The sequence below is a fragment of the Canis aureus genome, chromosome 18 (assembly GCF_053574225.1).
Source record: "Canis aureus isolate CA01 chromosome 18, VMU_Caureus_v.1.0, whole genome shotgun sequence".
NCBI classification, from domain to species: Eukaryota; Metazoa; Chordata; class Mammalia; order Carnivora; family Canidae; genus Canis; species Canis aureus.
Window position 1 is genome coordinate 24,304,802 of NC_135628.1, and position 22,227 is coordinate 24,327,028.

Here is a 22,227-nt window from a genome sequence, read left to right on the forward strand (position 1 = left end):
CTTCGCCAAGTAGGAAGCCTAATGTGGGGCTCAATCCCAAGACCCTGGGATAATGATCTGAGCCGAAGGCAGACACTTAACCAACTGAACCACCCAGGTGCCCCTTACCTGGCATTTTAATAAGCTTATTTGCAAGAGGTAAATGCATTTTAATAGTTAATAGAGAATTGTGCCTACAGATATTAGAGATTAGCAAAGATGGGTAGGGAAGGTCTGGAATATTTTTCAGGAAGCGGGTTAAAAACATTTCCCTTTTGAAACAGAATGTTCTCAGGCATTTTCCTGGCACTTTGCTGCTAAAATATAAATGGTTATGTGTAATAGTTAACTGCAGACTGTTATTGTTGGGAATTATTTTTATATGTACAAATTGTGATGCAGAGTGGATTACAAACATAAATTTGTGTTTTGGTTTTATTCTGACTTAGAAGGAAGACTTAAATTGTCTTCTATATTATCTCACCACGGTGATAAAACAGGAAGTGAAGTCAAGCAAAAAACTGCTTCCTGTCTTTTTGCAGAAAGGAAACAAATATGTAAAGATACATAGGCAGCCTTCTGTCTCTCTCTCTCTAGTCAGCCCATTTTATGCACAGTCCTGATTTAGCATTAGTAAAATATTTTGATGTCATTCTCCTGTTCTTAACTCTGGCTTTATATTAGAATCACTTGGAAAGCTTTTAAAATAAACCCTATTTCTAGGCCCCTCCCTCCAGTTTTCTGATTTATTTGGTGTGGGTGTGGTTCAGGCATTTTTTTTGAAAGGCATCCTAAGGAAAATTCTAAGGAGCAGACAGGAAGCCACTAGGCAAGAAGACAGACTCTGAACATTTGCATTTGCCTTCAAGGCAAATTTCCAACTCCTCCCCCACCCCCCACCCCACTTAGCTTGCCAGGCACGGGCCCTGGGTACGTTGCTTGTGCTTTCTTCCCCTCTTCTATTCCTTTTTCAGGCATTCCAAAAGTTTCCTCCTCACACATTTTTTTTTTTTTCTGATTCAAATTCCTAACCGTTTTTTGAGATCCAGCACGGTTTTTACCTCTTCTATGAAGCCTTCCCCGATCAATGAGAGGTCTTGCTTCTCTTCTGAACTCGTAACAGCAGTGATTGCCTTGAAAATCATCTCAGCAATGCATCAGTCATGCACTGCTTTGTGTCATCTCTTCTGTTGTGTTGAATAGATTAATCCCACTTTTTTTCTGTGTTACTCAGCTACTTACACTGTAAGCTTCTAGCATTACTTTGTATCTTTGACAAGCTGAAGGCCTTGCACAGTGTATAGGAAGTCAGAGATACCTCTGCCTCCCTTCCATCCTCGCTTCCACAGGTGTGGTTCAGGTCTTGATTTCTCCTGGAGCCTTGCCTGGTCCTACTATGCCTTTTTGATTCCAGACTCATTGGCTCTTTAAATCAGGCCAACGCCTCAGTGGCTCACATGGCCAATGGCCAGTAAAACTAATTGTATGCTTTTACTCTGCTCATTCTTGCTCTCTTCCTGTTTTATATACTCTAGGTGACCCTTCAGCTTCCTTTTCCCCCTCTGTTCCCTCACTCTTCTACTCCCTATTCCGCCAGGACTTGATGGAAAAATTCAGTTTCTCAGGTTTTGACCTCTTGTATTCTTTAAGATGTCAGAGTATAACATACTTTCTGGATCTTCCTGTCCCTATTCCTTTGGGCAAACACTTTCCCTGGTCGGGCTCTGGCCCAATTGACCTGAATTATTTTTCCAGCACCTTGCTCTGATCTGTCAAGATTCCCCTTCAAGAGAACAGACATTCTATACCTTGTCTTCAGGATTCTCACCCTTTGGGAGAAACCTGATTGAGTTGTCCACATGATTGAAAGTTCTTGTTGGTCCCTCATTGCCTGCAGAATAAGTGTAAACCTGAGATGTCCAATACGGAAGTGATTAAAACCCAGATAAACAAGTCAGTTCCTTTTTAAAAAAAATATTTTATTTATTTATTTATTCATGAGAGACACAGAGAGAGAAAGGCAGAGACACAGGCAGAGGGAGAAGCAGGCTCCATGCAGGGAGCCTGACATGGGACTTGATCCCAGGTCTCCAGGATCTGGCCCTGGGCTGAAGGCGGCACTAAACGACTGCATCACCCGGGCTGCCCAACAAGTCAGTTCCTGATGTCAGAACAATCTGGCTGTGACATCTGTCATCCTAATGATTGCCAGGATTGATTTGGTTGATCTGTCTGGCTAGGTGGGTGTCTCCTTCCTCCCTCACCATTCCATGTGTTCCCCTCCCAAAGCTGAACGTAGGTCGAAGAGGACAACTTGCCGTGATAGAGGAAGATCCTTCTTCCAATAGCTGTGCTCTCCTGCTAGAACCTACAAACAAGCTCTCAAGATCCATTTGTAGGAGAAGGTAGGGTAGTTAAGCTTCTAAGACTCCAGACACGTTCAAATGAGGCGCTGTAGGTGGCAGTCTGCCTTTCTTAAAAAAGAGTTCCTTAGCTATGTCATATTATGTAACTAGTGGCTATTATATTGGACAATACAAATACGGGATGTTTCTATCATTGCAGAAAGCTCTGTTGAACAGTGCTCTTCTAAATACCTTAGTGTAGCTCATGTGGCCTTTTACAATTTCATCTCAACCTTTTGCTCTACTTTAATTTTTGGCTGCTACTCACCTTCAGTCCCACCTACTTTCTCAATGTTCCCCGATCACTCAGTGTGCTTTTACAACTCCATACCTTTGAATATGATGTTTCTTTTTACTGAAATGCCCTTTGACTTTCTTCTCTGGCAAACTCCTATTTACCTTTTAATATCCAACTCAAACATTACCTTCCTTGTGAAAATCTTTGCCTTCCTAAACACAATAATTTCTTCCTCTGGGTTTCCCTTGCTCACTGAACCTAGCGCTATTGCCCTCTCACTGTATTTTGTTATTCACCCATCAATTTGGCTATCCTCTTGGAAAGGAGATGCTGACTGCCCTGATGGTTACCTGAGATTGTTTGCTTGGTGCCTGTTTGATATCAAGTATTTTCTTATTTATGTGCTTGTTATTCATGTGTTTGGGATGTTTAAAAAAATTATTTGGTACTTTAGAAGTCCTTCCCCTTTCTGGTGTAAACCTGGGACGACTTCCTGCCTTCCAGATTGATGTCCATTTCTCTTCTAATTAATCCTGACTGCACTTGAAAGGGATGTGGTAGGAGGAATTGACAAAAGTCAAAAACAGAGGGACTATGTATGTAGGAGCTGGTTCAGATATGCTCACCTTCTTGTAGCCACAAAAAATACTCAGTATGTGTTTGGAAGAAGAAGAGTAGGGAGAAAATGCGGAGAAAATAAAAACAGCCCATGGAAAGAAAGCTGGGGGACTGTGTTTGACCTTTTCTAGACCAAGGCCAAAAGCAATGTATAATAAGGTGGGAAGAGTTTTTAATGACCATTTTGGAAAAATGTACATTTTCCCCCCCTCCTGGTATTTGATAAGATTCTAATAAATTTTTGCGACTCGAATTACTGGAGAAGTAAATCCTCCTGCCCAAGAAATTAAAATATCAGTTGGTTCATCTTCCGTGATTGTGGTTAAGGCTTACACCCTTCTGAGGGAGCCGTAAATCCTACGGGCCCCGGGTCTGAGAGACGCTAGCCGAGGACTCTCCCGGGCCCTGATGCAAATCCTACGGTCAATCACTTTTCCTTTGGCGCCCGACCACGCCCCGTGACCGGGCCACGCCCACCGAAGCCGCCCTCCCGCCCACCTCATGGCTCCGCCCCAGGCGTAGCAGAGGGAGATTCCTATTGGTGAAGAAGTTGCTCGGGTCCCGCCCCGGAGCACGGCGATAGGCCGCACCGGAGTGGGGCGGTGGTGGTTGGCTGCCCGGGGACGGGTCCCTAGCGGTGCCTGTCAGAGCGGCTGGCGGCAGCGGCGGCTCTCGGGGCTGGGTTGTCAGTCAGTGAGCGGAGGGGGAAGATGGCTCGCCGGGACGCGTTCTGTTAGCAGGAAGGGGGGCAGGTGGTGCTGCTACTCGGGAGGAAGCAGAGCAGCCGCGGTCGCTGTCGCCGCGAGGCACACTAGTCGAGGTTCTGAGGTGGAGCTCGGGGAGCCGCTCTGGTGAGTCGGGCCGCGCTGTACCCACGCGGGGGCCCCGGGGCGGCCGGCGACCGGTAACTTTTTTTGTCAGGGAGGAGCCGGGGCGAGGCGGCGGCGGCGGCGGCGGCGGCGGCGGGGAGGGGACCGAGACCTGGTCCCCGGGGCGGCGCCTTCGTTGGGGGTAACGGTTCCCTCACGAGGCGCCGCGGGTGGGCGCGAGAAGGCGCCGGGCGCTGGGGAGCGTCTGAGGGGCCGGAGCGGCCGGGCGGGGTGAGTGGGCTGCGGCCGGCGGCTGCTCGCCCCGAAGTTGGGCGCAGCCCGTGTACCGCCGGGGCGGCGGCAGCTTTGTGCTCGTGGACCCGGGTCTTTTCTCTTGCCCCAGCGAGGAGCAGCCCAGACTCCGGGCGCGCCCGGGGTGCAGCCGCCTCGGCCGGACCCGCCGCCGCTCTGAGGGGGCCCCGCGCCCCTCGCCCCCTCCCCCCGCCCCATCCCGCCGCAGCTGATGCTCTGGCCTGGCCTCTCCCACTTCGGGGAGGGCTCGCCGCTTTCCGTCTAGTGGCCAAAATGGTCACCGTCGCCCACCCCCGCTCTTGGAAAGCAACGCTAGCCCGGTGTCCCTCGCAGGGCGCCGAGGTCGAGAAAGCAGCCAGCATGCCTTCCTCGGCCATTGCCCTGGAGAGCCCCCTCTTCTTGAGCACTTGCTCCCCCTCCCCGCCCCCCGCCTCTAGGAGTTATGCCTCTTCCGAGGCTGATGTTCAGCCTCCTCGAGAATCCGTCGGGGTTTTGTCTGAAAATGGTTGCGATCGAAAGACCCCCCCCCACCCCCCAAGTTTGCACGCTTCAGCAGAACCGCGTATCCGCCCTTCCGCGTGCGCGACTGTGCGGTGCAGCCCTAAGTTGAGGCATCCCTGAAAGGTCTGGGTTTTGCCCTTAGTGGTCTCGTACAGCCCGGGAGAGGGGCTCCGGGACACCACGCTGTTCCACGCCCGGCTGGCAGAGTCTCCGCTCTTCAGGTAGGGGCAGTTTGTTCCACCCGCAGCTCCGAATTTCCGAGACCGTGCGACAGGCGGCAGGACCAAGCCGTCCTTTTGCAAATTCTAGGTCCTTTGGGTCGCACAGTAGTTTTTTGGAGCCGATATGCCGCCTCTTGGGTTCGTGTGGCATTTGACAGTTTAAGATTTTTCCGCTTTTAAAATCTTATCTGCATAAAGTCCTAAGGATCAGTGTAACCTTGAGCCAATGTGATAGACCCAGTAGGATTGTTCTCCATAAGGACGTTCTCCTAACACCCCCAGATTAGACCTCCCTCCAATTTCTAAACCTCCTGTCTTAGCGTTAATACGCTTCAAGGTTTCCAAGATGAATATTGGTGCCAAACACCATTTTTTCTTTCTTTCTTTTCTTTTCTTTTCTTTTCTTTTCTTTTCTTTTCTTTTCTTTTCTTTTCTTTTCTTTTCTTTTCTTTCAAGTGTAGGGAAAGGCAAGAAAGAAAAAGAATATTAGGATCTGCTTGGCCAGTAGTAGCTTGCTTGCTTGCTTTCTTGCTTGCTTTATTTATTTATTTATTTATTTATTTATTTATTTATTTATTTAAAGTATGCTCTACTTATTTTTTTAAAGATTTATTTATTTATTCATGAGAGACACACACACAGAGGGGGAGAGAGAGAGAGAGAGAGAGAGAGAGAGAGGCAGAGACACAGGCAGAGGGAGAAGCAGGCTCCATGCAGGGAGCCCGACGTGGGACTTGATCCCGGGGCTCCAGGATCACGCCCCAAGCCGAAGGTGGCGCTAAACCGCTGAGCCACCCAGGCTGCCCCAGTAGTAGCTTTAGTTATTTATTTATTTATTTTAAGAGATTACTTATTTTATTCATGAGAGACACAGAATGAGAGAGGCAGAGACATAGGCAGAGGGAGAAACGCTCCATGCAGGTAGCCTGACGTGGGACTCTATCCTGGGACTCCAGGATCACACCCTGGGCCAAAGGCAGGCACTCAACCCCTGAGCCACCCAGGCATCCCCCAGTAGTAGCTTTAAAGTCAGTTATTCGGGATCCCTGGGTGGCGCAGCGGTTTGGCGCCTGCCTTTGGCCCAGGGCACGATCCTGGAGACCCGGGATCAAATCCCACGTCGGGCTCCCTGCATGGAGCCTGCTTCTCCCTCTGCCTGTCTCTGCCTGTCTCTCTCTCTCTCTCTCTCTCTCTGTGTGTGTGACTATCATAAATAAATTAAAAAAAAAATAAAGTCAGTTATTCAAATAACTCATTTAAAGAAAGTGGCTCAGGGGAAAACCATCACATATTTAGATTTAAAAATTCTGAATTTGGCTTATTTTATTCTTTTTTTTTTTAATTTACTACAATTATTATACCATAGAGGGATTATAAAACCTCTTAGTTATCAACATGAACAGTACTTAGATATAGACATCCAGATAAGGTGTCGGTTAGGTCAGTATGTTATTCCTGCAAGGTGTCGGTTAGGTCAGTATGTTATTCCTGCCATGCATTCTTTTTTGTGTTTTTATTTTATGAAATCTGATTCCTGGTTGCATTTCTTAGACTGGTGTTGTTTTGACAGAGTTTAAACATATCTTATAGTCAGCTGTTTTATTCAGGATCCTGTTGCATGCTATTTATTTTGTAGACATTTATAATGTTTTAAATGAACATTTAAAAACTTTGAAAAATGCTAATATCAGGACCATTTGGGGGGGTATCAAGTTTACACTTTGTAAATAATTGAAATTATATCAAATAAATTTTATTTTGCACTGCCCTATTCAGCCTGGCTGAATAGGTTCTAGGGCAGAAATGAATGTCATAACTCTTGTCATCAAGGAACTTACTCTGATGTACAAGACAGATAAGTAAAAATTATAATATCATCTGATACATGTGAATAGAGATATGCCTAGTGTAGTAAGGGAGAGTAGGAGATGGTAACTCAGTTTGGATGTAGGTAGAGTGAGGAGCACACAGTACGGTTTTGAAATATATAATTTAGCCCAGTGCAGGAGGTCAGTAACTTTCCAAGAGGAAAATATAATAAGTGAGAAGGCAAGGAGGCATGAGAAACTATGGCAGTTTAGAGAAGTCATTGTCAGTTTCATGTCCAAAGTCAATAGCATTGACATTAATGTGACTTAAATGCAGGGGTTGGTAAGGAAAGGTGGAAGATGAGAATAATGGTAGTGCTTCAGACCAGGGCATGGTGTCTTGGCTATGGGTATTGCATTGAAGGTGATGAGTAAGAAGCCATTTAATGAATTTTTGTTTTAGACCCTCACCCTGGCAGAGTGAGGTAGAACCTGATCGGTCTTGTCACGTTTGGAAAGAAAGAAGGAGGAATTGGGACCCTGAGGATTTGAATTGGTTCTGAAATTGGAAGTGAGGGAAAATGGAAGGAAGATGATAAATTCTATTTTGGGTTTTTTGAAATTGAGGAAGCTGTGGAGCATTCAGGTGGAGACGTCATTAGATGTTTGGATCCATGGATGTGGAATTTATAAAAGAAATTGGGATTATAGGGCAGATTGGGGATTGAATTGAAGCTGTATTGATTTGGTTATATTGAAATGATTCAGGGAAAGCTTTTAATATCATCAAAGCAGCGGCGAGATAAAAAGCAGACTGATAAAAAGCAGAAGTGGCTAGAAGAGTAATGTGAAATAGAAGAGTAGTAGTTAGAAGGAACATTAGGAAAGATGCTAAAGATGGAGAGAATTTCAACTAGAGGTAGAATGGGTCAACAATTTTGAATGCTGTGAAGAGGTGGCAAGTAAGGAGAGGACTCCAGGGACCAGTGAATTGGTCAGGATTCCATAGGTGACTTTAACAAGTACAGTTTTAACTAAGTAGTTCACAGTAGTTCAGTGGTTCAGAAGCCAGTCTTTGGAAGATTGAGAAAGAGTGGATGGTGATAAAGTAGACCTGCTTGAGTGAGGCATTTCAAGGAAACTGAAGAAGGGAGAGAATGATAGCTATAGAGCAGTGGTTCTCATTCTTAGCTGCACATTTACAGTCATCTAGGGAGCTTTTAAGAATGTTGATTTCCAGGGGAAAGCTCATCCTAACTTGGGGTTGAAGTGTAACCCAGGCATTAGTATTTATTTCAACAGCTTTGTTGTAATATAATTGGCGTGTAATAAACTACACATACTTAAAGCGTGCAATTTAATGTTTGATATAAGTTTTCATTTATGAAACTATAACCACAATCAAAATAACGAACAGTATCAATCACCTGCAAAAGTTTCCTGTGTCCCTTTGTAATTTCTCCATCTCATCCTCAGGAAACTGCTGATCTGTTTTTTTGTCACTATAGATTAGTTGCACAGGTATATTAAAGTTCCCTGGGTAATTCCAACATGCTGGCAAGGTTGAAAACCACTGAAGAGGGATATAGGTTGAAGGAATGTTATGTTTGTTTCTTTACATGAATAAAGAAAGTGAGAAGTAAGAGACTTAGGAAAAATGAGGTATTTACCAGAACTGAGTTTCTCAGGAGATGGATGAAATTCAGAGCTTTGACAAATAACAAAGGAAGACAATTTGGAAGCAACAAAGAATATGATGTTAAAGATAGCGCATTTCTTTGTTGTCAGCATCTAAGTTATCATGTAGTATCAAGATTGATTTTTTGAAGTACTCAAAAGAAATTAGAGAGTATCTTAGTATTGTGGAAATGGATGCTATTCTGGAAGACTCCTTAAATGGAGGCTGGGACCTCTGGCACCACCATGTAATGCTTTGTCATTTTTTGGATGGGAGCAGATGGAAATAACAGTTTGACTATTGCTTGTTGTTGAGACCCAAGTACTGCCAGAGTTTTTTTTGGTCCTTTTGGAGTTAGGCTGCATATCTGCTCTGAGGAAAGAGAATATTTAACATTTGAAAATAATCTTTTTGCACAGAAGAAATCCTATTTGTTTGCCCTTTGGATATATGCCCTTTAAATACATTGTAGGATTAAATCATTCCTCTGTCTCCCAAATGGGACTAAGAAGAGTTGTGATTAGAAGTTGTCAAAGGACCCATACTTTCTATCCTGAGAAAGGTAATATTTTCCTCCCTTTCTCCTTCCTTTCCCTTCCCTTCCCTTCCCTTCCCTTCCCTTCCCTTCCCTTCCCTTCCCTTCCCTTCTCTTCTCTTTTTTCTTTTCTTTTCTTTTCTTTTCTTTTCTTTTCTTTTCTTTTCTTTTCTTTTCTTTTTTTCTTTTCTTTTCTTTTCTTCTTTCTTCTTTTTAATGTCTGGCTCAGGATTTGGATGTATTTAAAAGTTGAGCTCTACTGGTTCTGATGTTCAGGGCTTATTCCTCACACTTGATTTTTAACTTTGTCAGGGAGCTGAAAGCAGAATGGTTACTTTTTTTTTTTTTTTTAAGATTTTATTTATTTGAGAGAGAGAGAGAGAGAGCGAGCGAGCATGGATCCACAAGTAGGGGGAGTGGCAGAAGAAGAAGGAAAAGCAAGCTCACAATGGGGCTAGGTTCCAGGACCTTGGGATTATAACCTGAGCAGAAGGCAGGTGCTTAGCCAACTGAGCCACCCAGGCACCCCCAGAATGGTTAATTCTCAATAATATTGGACATTGTATTTGATCACAAAGAAAGGTGGAGTGAAAACTTTTGTCTGATTTCTAAAGTTCTGAAAATTTCTTTCATTGGGATTAGAATATCAAAGTATGATCTTAGACAGTAGGCATCCTTAATTTTGGTGTAGTCTAAAAGAGTGGGAAGATCAATGCTAGTATGATTTTAGATACTATTGTTACTATAGAGACAGCAATTTTGTAAACATTCTCTATTTTCTTAATTACTGATGTAAGATAAAATAACGGAAATTTGGAAAATTTAGGAATGCATAAATGATAAATAACACTTCTAATGCCTCTACCCAGGGATAATTACTAACACTTCGGTGAATATCTTTACGGGTTGTTTATAATGAATATTTACTTTTTTTTTTTAGCAAAAAGAAACCATACTGTATGTACTGTTTTTGTTTTTTGTACATGTTGCTTTGTTACTAGCTTATTTTCTACTTTTAAATACGTAAATGCCTATCTGAGTCAATAAAATATTCTTTTATGGAAAAGCATCATTTTAAATCTATGATTAATATTTCAGTATATGGATTTACTATCATTTATTTCAGGTGTTGAAAATTTAAGCTCTTTCCAATAATTTTGAATGAATACTGTAGCATTTTGCTTCTTTTTTTTTTTTTTAAAGATTTTATTTATTTATTCATGAGAGACACACACAGAGAGAGAGGCAGAGACACAGGCAGAGGGAGAAGCAGGCTCCATCCAGGGAGCCCGACGTGGGACTCAATCCTGGGTCTCCAGGGTTAGGCCCTGGACTGAAGGCGGCGCTAAACCACTGAGCCACCTGGGCTGCCCAGAAACTGCCATTGTGACATGAAAAATTGTATCTTCTATATTTTTAAATTTCATTGATTATTAATGACATTAAATATTTTTATTTCTTTTGTGAATCATTAGTGTCTTTTGTGTATTATGATATTGGAGATTCAAAAAACTGAGTTATGAGAATTATTTCTTTTTTTATGAGAATTATTTCTATGTAAAACTATTAGATCTTTGCCAAGTTAAATTGCAGGTAATTTCTCCAGTTTGTCATTTACATCCTAAATTTTGTTTTTGGTGTGGGTTTTTCTTTTAAGTAGATTTTTTAACATTTTTGGTGTAATTAAATATATCAAATTTTTCTTTTATGTATCTGCCTGCTTAGAAAGGCCTTCCTACATTCCCAAATTACGTAACTATTTACCTCTGTTTTTTTGTATTACTTTCATAGTTTTTAAAAACATGTACAGCTTTAGTATACTTGGAGTGTGTTTGGTGTAGCGAGGTAAGTCAATTATAACACTAGTGAGCAATTCTCTTTTACCAGAGGTTTTTTTTTTTTAAGTATGTATGTATGTATGTATGTATGTATTTATTTATTTATTTGACAGAGAGAGACCGCACAAGCAGGCAGAGTGACAGGCAAAGAGAGAGGGAGAAGCTGGCTCTGAGCAGGGAACCCTTATGTGGGGCTCCATCCCAAGACCTGGGGATCGCCACCAGCACCAAAGGCAGACGCTCAACCATTTGAGCCACCCAGGCACCCCTTTTCCCAGAGGTTTTATATGTCATCTCTATTATATACTAAATCATGGTTTATACATATATACATATGATTTTTTTATAGGCTTTCTATTCTGCTTCATGGGACTGTTTATTTTTTGCTCCAGTAATTACAGTTTATTGTAACTTCTTAATGTATCTTACTATATGATTGTGTGAATTCCTATTATCTTTCTCAAAACATTTTTAGCATGTCTCATATATTTCTTTTTTCTGATTACCTTTAATTCAATTTATTAACCTCTCAAAAAAACCCCAATAGAATTTCAAAGTAATTTTTTTGAGATAGCTGTTATATCTTTACAATATTTTCATAATTTATTCAAGTCATTTTTAAAAAAAATATTTAAAAATTAAAAAAAAATTGTTTATGATAGTCACACAGAGAGAGAGAGAGAGAGAGGCAGAGACACAGGCAGAGGGAGAAGCAGGCTCCATGCACCGGGAGCCCGATGTGGGATTCGATCCCGGGTCTCCAGGATCGCGCCCTGGGCCAAAGGCAGGCGCCAAACCGCTGCGCCACCCAGAGATCCCTTAAAAATTTTTTTATTCAGTGAACTCAGCCCCCAATGAGACTGAGTTCTACTGACTGACTGAGTCAGCCAGGCACCCCCAAGTCATTTTTAAATGACTCGTGTTTTATAGTTTTCTTCATGTGGTTCTACCTATTTTTAAAGTAAAGTTTTGGTATCAAAACTTGCTATTGTGAATGGAATCTTTTTTTCATTGTATTTTAAGAAGATTGTATTTTCCCAAAGGCACTCAAAAAAAGTTGGTGATTTAGGTAAACTGTTTTCTAACTGGTCATTTCATGAACTTTTTAATTATTATAGTTTTTTTTAAGATTGTTTAAATTTATTTATTTGAGAGAGAGAGCAAGCATGTGCCAGCATGGGGATGAGAGGCAGAGGGAGAGGAAGAGAATCTCAAGTAGACTCTTTGCTAAGCTGGGAGCCAGGCTGGGGCTCAGTCTGACAACCCTGAGTTCATGACCTGAGCTGAAGTCAAGAGTCCAATGCTCAACGGACTAAACCACCCAGGTGCCCCTTAATTCTTAGGTTTTATTGCATTTTGTAGTAGGACAGTTAATAGCATTTGTAAATGATGATAATTTTGTCTTCTTGTCAATAATTATTTCATTTTTTCATTAAACATATAGAGTAATATTAAGTTGTATTAGTGAATAATGAAGCATCTTTGATTCATTTCTCATTTGAGTGAGAATACCTTCAGGGTTTCACAGTTGTGTATTCTGACAACTTTTTTTTTTATGTTAAGGAAATAGTCTTCCTTAATTCCTTTTTGGAATTGAGATTTAATTGGAAAAAGATATTAAATTTGATCACATAGCGTCGTGATGTACATTGAAATGATCATATAGTTTTTCTTCTTTTATCTGTTGGTTGATGAGTTATGTTAGAGGACTTCCTAGTAGATTTCACCAAACAATTGCTGTCTTTGGGGTAAAGGCAACTTGATAATAGCATACCTTGTAAAGTAGTGCTAGATTTGATTGCTTTGTAACATTGTCTTTAGTATTCCTCTTATATTCTCTCTTTCAGGTGTCGGTTTGTGAATATACTAGCTTTGCAAAATAAAAGGGAGTGCCATCTGGGTGACTCAGTGGGTTAAGTGTCTGACTCCTGATTTCAGCTCAAGTCAGGATCTCAGGGTCATGAGATTGAGCCCCATGTTGGGCTCCCCACTCAGCAGAGAGTCTGCTGGAGATTCTTTCCCTCTCCCTCTACCCCCTCCCTCCATGCATGCTCTCTCTCTTTCAAATATATAAATAATCTTTAAAAAGAGAGAAGCTTTCCATCTTTGGAAATTAATTAATTGCTCTAGCAATTAATATTGTTCTTAAGATCTGGAATAGTTTAGCTATAAAGATGTCTAGGCTTTTGGATTGAATACAATTTATTGAGATTTTCGTATGTGCTGCTTTCCAAGTACTTTGCATAATTAATTTCATTTATAATTATTTATATTTCATTCATAATTAATTTCATCTGTGTACAACTTTATGCCATGTAAGTATTATTATCCTTACTCTACAGATAAACTGAGACTCAAAGAGGTTAAAATACTTGTTCAAGATCACCAACTAGGGGCACCTGGGTGGCTCCATGGTTGAGCAACTGCCTTTGGCTCAGGTCGTGATCCCTGGGTCCTGGGATTGAGTCCTGCATTGGGCTCCCTGCCAGGATCCTGCTTCTCCCTTTGCCTATGTCTCTGCCTCTCGTTCTGGGTCTCTCATGAATAAATAAATAAAATCTTAAAAAAAAAAATCAACAACTAGTTAGTGGTAGAATTTAAGCTGAATTGCTATCTGATGCCATATCTCATATTTTTAAATCAGTAACCTAATTTTTTTCCTAATCATACTCTTTGCTTATTCTTGATTGTTGAGAAATAAATTTAGTCATTTTTGAGTGTCCTATTGTTTTTCTTTTTGCCTAATTAGTTTCAGGTTTTGGTAACTCATAATTATTACTAGTCTGTTCTATGTGATATCATATCTTATGCTATTTTAACAAATAGATCCAAGTATGGTTATGATAGAAGATCCTGGAATGGGAATGGGATGATAAATATATAATGTGTTTTATATAATTTACAGTTTAATTTATTGGGGGTTCAAGATCAATTTGCATTCCTGAATTCTGTTTGTACCTTGTAAAGAATATTAAGTGCAACACAGATAAAAGATCAAGAAATTGTGGACATAGTACTTTTCCATTTTAGTTTAAATATTTGTCATTGTTGAGGCTTGCATCAGGGTAGCCTTTTAGTAGTAAATGTTAAGTGATATTTGTTTGGTGTGTGTTTTCCTGAACAAAGAGTCTTTTGATTAGCTGCTGAACATTAGTTGCTTTCTCATATAAATGCATAAGGATTCATTCAGTTATTTGTACTTGACTTAATGAAAACATTGTATATGAGTTCTTAACTGTACTATGAAAATTATTTGAAGCTTCAGCTATTGGAAGATTTACATTTACTCTCTTATAGAATGATGTTTAGGCTTGGAAATTTGAGAGAATAATGTAATCCTTAAAAGTGCTTAAATTGGGCAAGCAGTTATAAACTCTGTTTCTTTAAGATTCTATTTATTTATTGAGAAAGAGAGAGCAAGACCATGAGCCGTGGGGCGGGGCAGAGGGGACAAGCAGACTCCCCATTGAGCAGGGAGCCTGACATGGGGCTCCAGGATCCTGGGATTATGACCTGAGCTGAAGGCAGATGCTTAAGTGATTGAGCCACCCAGGTGCCCCTTATGAACTCTATTTTAATCTTTTTGAGCTTCCCTGTTTTCCCCTCCCTTTCAAATATAAGGAACATTTAATTAATTTAGGGTATTAATTCTAATCAACATACACATCCTGTACTCCCCACTTCTGCCCATGGGCATATAAAAAGTTGCCAATCTGGTCTCTTTAAACTTGCCAGGTATATATATTCCCTTTTAAACTAAAACTCAATGTTCCTGTGATTTGTTAATCCATAGACATTACTGTGGTGGATGGAGTGGCAACATAGCCCCCAAGCAGTGCACGCTTCAGTAGCGTAGAAGAGGGAGAGACTATTTTGGGAGATTATGAACCTTCAAGTAGGTCCTGATAAGGGAATAGAGAGGAAGGTGGAAGTAGGTAGGAGGGAGAAGTGTCAAACTAAATAGGGAAGGTACAAATGTGCATCCCGAATGGACTGGTCAAGAAGTACAGAAAGTCAGAGTGGTTAGTTACATGGGTGATAGACCAGAATATTGAGGACAGTAAAGTCTTTTTAGAGTTTTGGAAGGGAAGATGCTTGTGGCAAGGTTAAAGAGAAAGAATATCAAGAAAAAAAGAAAAACCCAATAGATTTGTCATTTCTAAGGGGATGGAAAGTATGTGATGAGAACCAAATACATACTGTAAAGGAGGTTAAGGAATAAACTAGTGGTGAAATAAATGGAGGTGGCAATAGCTTATGCTACTAAATCAGAAAATTAATTGGTGAAGAATAAATAAGGATAGAAGTAGCTGGAGAGCATTAGAATCTAATGAAGCCTCCTTCTTATCCCCAGCCCTGCAATCTCCCCTTTCAGGAACTGTAAGCTTCTGAAATGCATTCTCAATTGTCCACTTGGTAAATATTTTGTTAGTGAAAATTAGAGCTATTCTTATTGAGCATCAATGGTGTGCCAGTGCTTTATTTATATTATTTTTAATCCCTAAAACATTCCTGTGATGTAGATCTTATCACTACTTTTCACAGTGGAGGAAATTGAGATTAGAAAGTTTAAGTAATTTGCTGGAAGGTGAGCGTGAGTTTTTTGGACTCTATTGTGCCATGTTGCTTTTTCTATTTATTGAGCTTTGTTAAAACAGTAGGGGGAAGGGTGCAAAAGGACTATAAGGTATGATTACTGTCTAATAGAGAGGAGTGGAAGAGAAATTTTAGCTATGTTCACAGTAATTTATGTTAACTGCAATTTGTATTGGCAATGTTTTATAAAAGGATTCCTTTCAATAAGCCTCTCTATCATATATGTAACAATTTTTAACAAGTCCTCTTTTTGGGAAGATGAAATTTTTTTTTGAAAAATCCATTATAACAGGTTGAGGGGAGAGGAAGGACAGGCCAAGAAAATTGACATCAAGAAAAGTAAAACTTGTTCTTTTCACTATGAGAACTTCAGATATGCTACATAGGTGTATGTTTTAGGTAGCACCTCTGGAAGGCCAGCCTCTTTATGGAAATGGTGTTGAGTTGGTCACTCATGTAATCAGGGCAGATACTTTTCATGTCGACAGATTGTAAAGTTCCAGAGTTCATAGTAATATAATGTGATTTATTGCACTTGGATTCCATCAGTCAGGAATTGGTTATTGGTGAAAGGGTCCAAACAGTCGTTTAGTTTTCTGTTATAAACCCTTTGTTCAGAAACAATGCATAATTGAAAAAGAAATGCTTAAACTACGTTAGAGATTCTAAACATTCTTACAGGACTTTCAAATACCTGGGGGAGGAACCAAGATAGAAATTTTTGTTGTACTACTTTTAGTTTCGTATTCAATTGCAAAGCAACATCTAAGTTATATTTTGTTATACTGATATAAAATATTATTGAAAACTTTATTTTTAAAAAATGTGTAATTCAGCCTCTGCTAAAACAAATGGATTGTTACCCCAGCTAATATGAATCAGCATGATCATACTGAACTATTTATTGCTGCTTTGTTTCCTATAATTTTTAAACCAAGATAAACAAGTATTTTAATATCCACTGAGTTTCTGACTGAGAAGAATCAAATGGAATTTTGTAGCACAGTCAAGATCTGTTACCTTTATTATTATAGTTCTACTAGTACCTTCATTAACTAGTTTTCCACATTATGTTCTACATTACCTTCATTAACTGTGTTTACTTGTGTTTTCTCATTGTACCCTCCCTTTACCTGTGTCATTTCCAAGTTGAACATCTGAGCCTCCATTGGCCGATTTTATTAATGGTTGAGAATTTCATTCCAATTTATGAAAGGGCAGTGACTCACTCTAAGACATCAACTCAACCCACAAGTCAACTGGGATTTGGTTCTCTTAACATTTCTCTTTTCTTTTGTCCCCAAATTAGAGCAGGGAAAACGGCCACTTAGAATGCAAAAAGCTTTAAAGAAATTAAAGTAGCACTGTGCTTTGGAAAGTGTATTTCTGTATGCTATTATTTTGGGGAAAGAGCGAGGAAAAAGGGGCAAATGATATCAAATTGACTGCAAGATAAAATTTACATTGGGCTTTCTTTTACATTCCCCCCCATTTCCTCATAACATTTGTTTTTATTATTTGCTTATACACTGATTTGCCTTGCTTTGTTTCAAAAGGGATTAAAAGATACTCACTGTTGCTGTGTTTTAGATTTAGTGGACTAATCTAGTGGACTGTGAATCCCTCAAGTCAGGGACTATGTTATATTCAGCTTTGTAAACCTAGCATCTAGAACATTGTAGACACTCAATAGTTTATGAATAAATGGATGATATTTAAACACCTCTAGTATAAGAAGAGAGAGTGAGATTACTTGCTTCAACCCTAGTTTATTGCAGTTGAATAAAGTGCAGAATGGGCTGAATCATGTCTCCTGTCCCCCTTTTTATACATTGAAGTCCTAATACCCAGGACTTCAGAATGTAACCATAATTGGAGATGGGGTCTTTATAGGGGTAAGTTAAAATGAGGTGATCATGGTGGACCCCAATCTTATATAACTGGTGTCCTTTTTTTTTTTTTTTTTTTTTAAAGATTTTATTTGTTTATTCACGAGCGACACAGAAGGCAGAGACATAGGCAGAGGGAGAAGCAGGCTTCCCACAGGGAGCCTGATGTGAGACTCTGATCCTGGAACTCCCGGATCACACCCTGATCCAAAGGCAGAAAAATGCTCAACTGCTGAGCCACCCAGGCATCTCTAACTGGTGTCCTTTTAAGGGGAAATTGGGACATGACTTGTACAGACTGAAGATGATGTGGAAACACCGGGAAAAGATGGCTATAAGCCAAGGAGAAAGGCCTGGAACAACAGATCCTTTCTTTATGACTCTCAGTAGGAACCAATCCTGATGACATCTTGAGGTTGGACTTCTAGTCTCCACAAATGTGAGGAAATAAATTTCTGTTATTTAGGCCACAGTCCGTGGTACTTTTTTACAGCAACGATAGCAAACTAATATGGGTGACTTGTCTGTTTGGATGTAGCAAAATCCCAAATATTCTTAATTTACCTATCCCCAAGGAAAAATTTGCAGTGCTCAATGCTAAAACCTTAACACTTTTTACATCCCACCCCTGGCAAGATATGGGAGAGAGAAATTTGGATGGCTCAATAGAGAAAGTAATAACTATTCATCTCTTTTCAGCTCCTTCTACAGTACAGGCAATGGCAAGCAGCTGGCTGATTCTTTAGTTCAATTGAATTAGTTTGGTTTGGCAAGGAGAAGGTGTTTATGGGGTATTTGTGTTCTTAAGTGTTCAAGAGCATCTGCCAATAGACCTGGTTGCTTTTTCAAAGTAGAAACTGGAAGAGGAGGACTGAGTAAAATACTTTTTAATATAATGTTAATTTGAACTAATTGCTTGTACATAATCTTAGCAACATTATTTTGCCCGTGTATGATCAGCATGGGATAATCAGCAGGGATAAAGCACTATATCCTTTGGCTCATGCCTATTGTTTTGATAGTTGCTGTACCCTCAGATCATTACACAATCATACTGAGTTGCCTCAGTTATTTTCAGCATTTTTTAAAAGGATTTATTTATTTATTCATGAGAGGCACAGAAAGAAAAAGAGAGAGAGAGAGAGAAGCAGAGACAGAGACATAGGCAGAGGGAGAAGCAGGCTCCCTGCAGGGAGCCCAATGCTGGACTCGATCCCTGGACCTGGGATCACGACCTGAGCCAAAGGCAGACACTTAACCACTGAGCCACCCTTTGTGGGGTCTTTGGTTTGGGGACCAAGTTAATGCAGGTCTCATAGAATGAATTTGGAACTTATCCCTCCATTTCTAATTTTAAAGCAGCTTCAAAAGAATAGGTATTAATTCTTCTTTAAATGTTTGGTAGAATTCTGCTGGGAGGCCATCTGACCCTGGGATCTTGTTTGTTGGAAGATTTTTGATTACTACTTCAATTTCTTTGCTGGTTATGGGTCTGTGCAGATTTTTTTCTGTATCTTCCTGTTTCATTTTTGGTAGTTTATACATTTCCAAGAATGCATCCATTTCTTCCAGATTGACTAATATGTTGGCATATAATGGCTCATAATATTCTCTTATGATTGAATTTCTTAGGTGTTGGTTGTGATCTCTCCTCTCTCATTTGTGATTTTACTTATTTGGATCCTTTTTCTTTTCTTTTTGAAAAGTCTGGCTAGGGGTTTAATGATCTTATTAATTCTTCAAAGAACCAGCTTCTAGTTTCATTGATTTGTTCTGCTCTTTTGAGTTCTTTATCATTGATTTCCATTCTGATCTTTATTATTTCCCTTCTGCTGGATTTAGATTTTAATTGCTGTTTTTCTCCTAGCTCCTTAGGTGTGTAAGTTTAGGTTATGTATTTGAGACTTCTTGTTTCTTGAGAAAGGCCTGTATTGCGATATACTTCCCTCTTAGGACCACTTTTGCTGCATCCCAAAGGTTCTGTCATGTTTTTCATTTTCATTTATTTCCTTGTACTTCTAAAATTTTTCTTTACTTTCCTGGATGACCCATTCATTTTTTAGTAGGATGTACTTTAACCTCCATGTATTTGTGTTCTTTCCAAATTTTCTCTTGTGATTGAATTCAAGTTTTAAAGCATTGTGGCCTAAAATATGCATGGCATAATCTCAATCTTTTGATACTGTTTGAGACCTGATTTGTGACCCAGTGTGTGATCTATTCTAGAGAATGTTCCATGTGCACTCGAGAATCTGTATTCTGTTGCTTTAGGATGAAATGCTTTGAATATATCTGTGAGGTCCATCTGGTCCAGTGTGTCATTCAAAGCCATTATTTCCTTGTTGATCTTTTGCTTAGATGGTCTGTCCATTGCTATGAGTGGGGTGTTAAAGTCTCCTACTATTATTGTATTATTATCAATATGCTTATTTAATTTTGTTATTAATTGGTTTCTATATAAATGGGTGCTCCTGTGTTAGGGGCATAAGTATTTACAATTGTTAGATCTTCTTGTTGGATAGACCCTTTCATTATAATATAGTGTCCTTCTTCATCTCTTATTACAGTCTTCAGTTTAAAATCTAATTTGTCTAATAAGGAGATTGCTACACTAGCTTTCTTTTGATGTCTGTTAGCAGAATACATGGTTCTCCACCCCCACCACTTTCACTCTGTGTGTGTCTTTAGGTCCAGCATATAGATGGGTCTTTTTCTTTTTCTTTTTCTTTTTTTTTAAATCCAATCTGATACTATGTATTTTTTGATTGGAGCATTTAGCCCATTTACATTAACTATTAAAAAAGATACAAATTTAGTGGCTTTGTAGTATCTGTAAAGTCACTTTTTCTGTATATTATCTCTGTTCCTTTCTGGTCTTTGTTATTTTTGGGCTCTTTCTTTGCTCAAAGGATCCCCTTTAATATTTCTTTCAGGGCTGGTGTAGTGTTCACAGATTCCTAGTTTTTGTTTGTCCTGGGAACTCTTTATCTCTCCTTCTATTCTGAATGACAGCCTTGCTGGATAAAGTATTCTTGGCAGCATATTTTTCCCATTTAGCACATTGAATATATCATGCCAGTCATTTCTGGCCTACCAGGTCTCTGTGGACAGGTTGGCTGCCAGCCTTATATTTCTACCCTTTTAGGTTAAGGACCTCTTGTCCTGAGCTGCTTTCAGGGTTTTCTCTTTATCTCCGAAATTTGCAAGATTCACTATTATATTTCAGGATGTTGACCTATTTTTATTGATTTTGAGTGGGGGTACTCTGTGCTTCCTGGATTTGAGTGCCTGTTTCCTTCCCCAGATTAGGGAAATTCTCAGCTATAATTTGTTCAAGTAAATCTTCTGCCCCCTTCTCTCTTCCTCTTCTCAGACCCTTATTATTCAAATATATATATATTTTTTATGGCATCACTGATTTCTTGAAGTCTTGATTCAGTAGTTAATTTTCTCTCTTTTTCTCAGCTTCCTTATTTTCCATCATTTTGTCTTATATATTACTGCTCTCTCTTCTGCCTTGTTTATCCTAGCAGTTAGAGCCTCCATTTTTGACTGCATCACAGTGATAGCATCTTTAATTTCAGCCTGATTAGATTTTTAAAAAAATATTTTATTTATTAGAGAGAGGAGAGAGAGAGAAAGAGACCGAGAGAACAGGAGTTGGTGGGGTGGGGGAGGTCAGAGGGAGAAAGGTAAGCAAACCTTTTCCTGAGCAGGGAGCCTGATGTGTAGCTCCATCAGGACCCTAGGATCATGACCCAAACCGAGGGCAGATGTCCAACTGACTGAGCCACCCAGACATCCATGGCCTGATTAGATTTTAGTTCCTTTTTTCTATAGTAAGGCATTCTTTACTGTCTTCTATGCTTTTTTTCAATCCCAGGTAGTATCTTTATAATTATTTTGAATTCTAGTTCTGACATCTTACTTATAGCCATATTGATTGAATCCCTGGCAGTGAGTACTGCCTCTTGTTCATTCTTTTGGGGTGAGTTTCTCTGTCTTGTCATTATGTCTAGAGAATAGATGAAAGAGAGAGAAAAGACAAAAATAACAAAAACAATACCAGAAAAATACAAACAAAACAAACCAGAAGAAAACAGAAACAAAACAAGAAAAAATCAAACAAGAAGTAAAAAAACAGAAAATAGTAAACTAGATCCTAAAATAGGAAAGAAACATATATATACAAAAATTAAAGAAAATACAATGAAAGGAAACTATATATATATTATATATGTGTGTGATGTATATATAAAAATAAAATTAGAAAAAAAATTGATAAAATAAGAAAATAGCTGAAAAAACCCCCTGAAAGATGAAAGAATAGTAAAACAAAACAAAGACAAAAACAAAACCCCCATGAATGCTAAATACTGTTTTCCCCAAGACCTGAAGTTTTCCAGTTCTCTATGATTGGTAAATTTGGTCTTAGCCAACATGCTGGTCTCCTGGGGGAGGGGCCCTGTTGCACTGATTCTCAGGTGTCTGCCCTGGTGGAATTGTTACCCCCCTTGCCAGGGGGCTGGGCTCAGTGTAAACAGCTCTGGATTGCACTATGTGGAACTGTTTTGCTCCCTGAAGGCTTTTAGCACCGATAGGGGGAATTAAAATGGCAGTCCCTGATCTCTAGCCCAGAGCTGAAAGTTTGTGCCCCACAGTGTTCAGTGAGCCCTCACAGAAAAGCAGTCAATCACTCATGTCTCCCTGGTTTCCCACCAAACTGTGTTCATCTAGCCTGTGACTGAATGTTTTTAGCTAGTCACCTACCCAGTTTCCAGTCTCTAAACTGTAGACTCC

General features: G+C 39.8%; 1 protein-coding gene across 9 annotated transcripts in view; it reads left to right on the plus strand.

Moving 5' to 3' along the window:
- Positions 1–3,867: 3,867 nt before the first annotated feature.
- The window catches only part of HYCC1 (hyccin PI4KA lipid kinase complex subunit 1), a 123,195-nt gene continuing 104,835 nt past the window's right edge, over positions 3,868–22,227 (plus strand). For 3 of the 9 annotated variants that reach the window (XM_077856557.1, XM_077856555.1, XM_077856558.1), the window contains exon 1: positions 3,870–4,091. The gene's annotated coding sequence lies outside the window, so the exon portion shown is untranslated. Of the gene's footprint in view, positions 4,092–4,320; positions 4,341–5,063; positions 5,084–22,227 lie in introns of those variants that run through there. The other 6 variants (XM_077856553.1, XM_077856556.1, XR_013356741.1 and 3 more) reach the window with 4 other exon arrangements.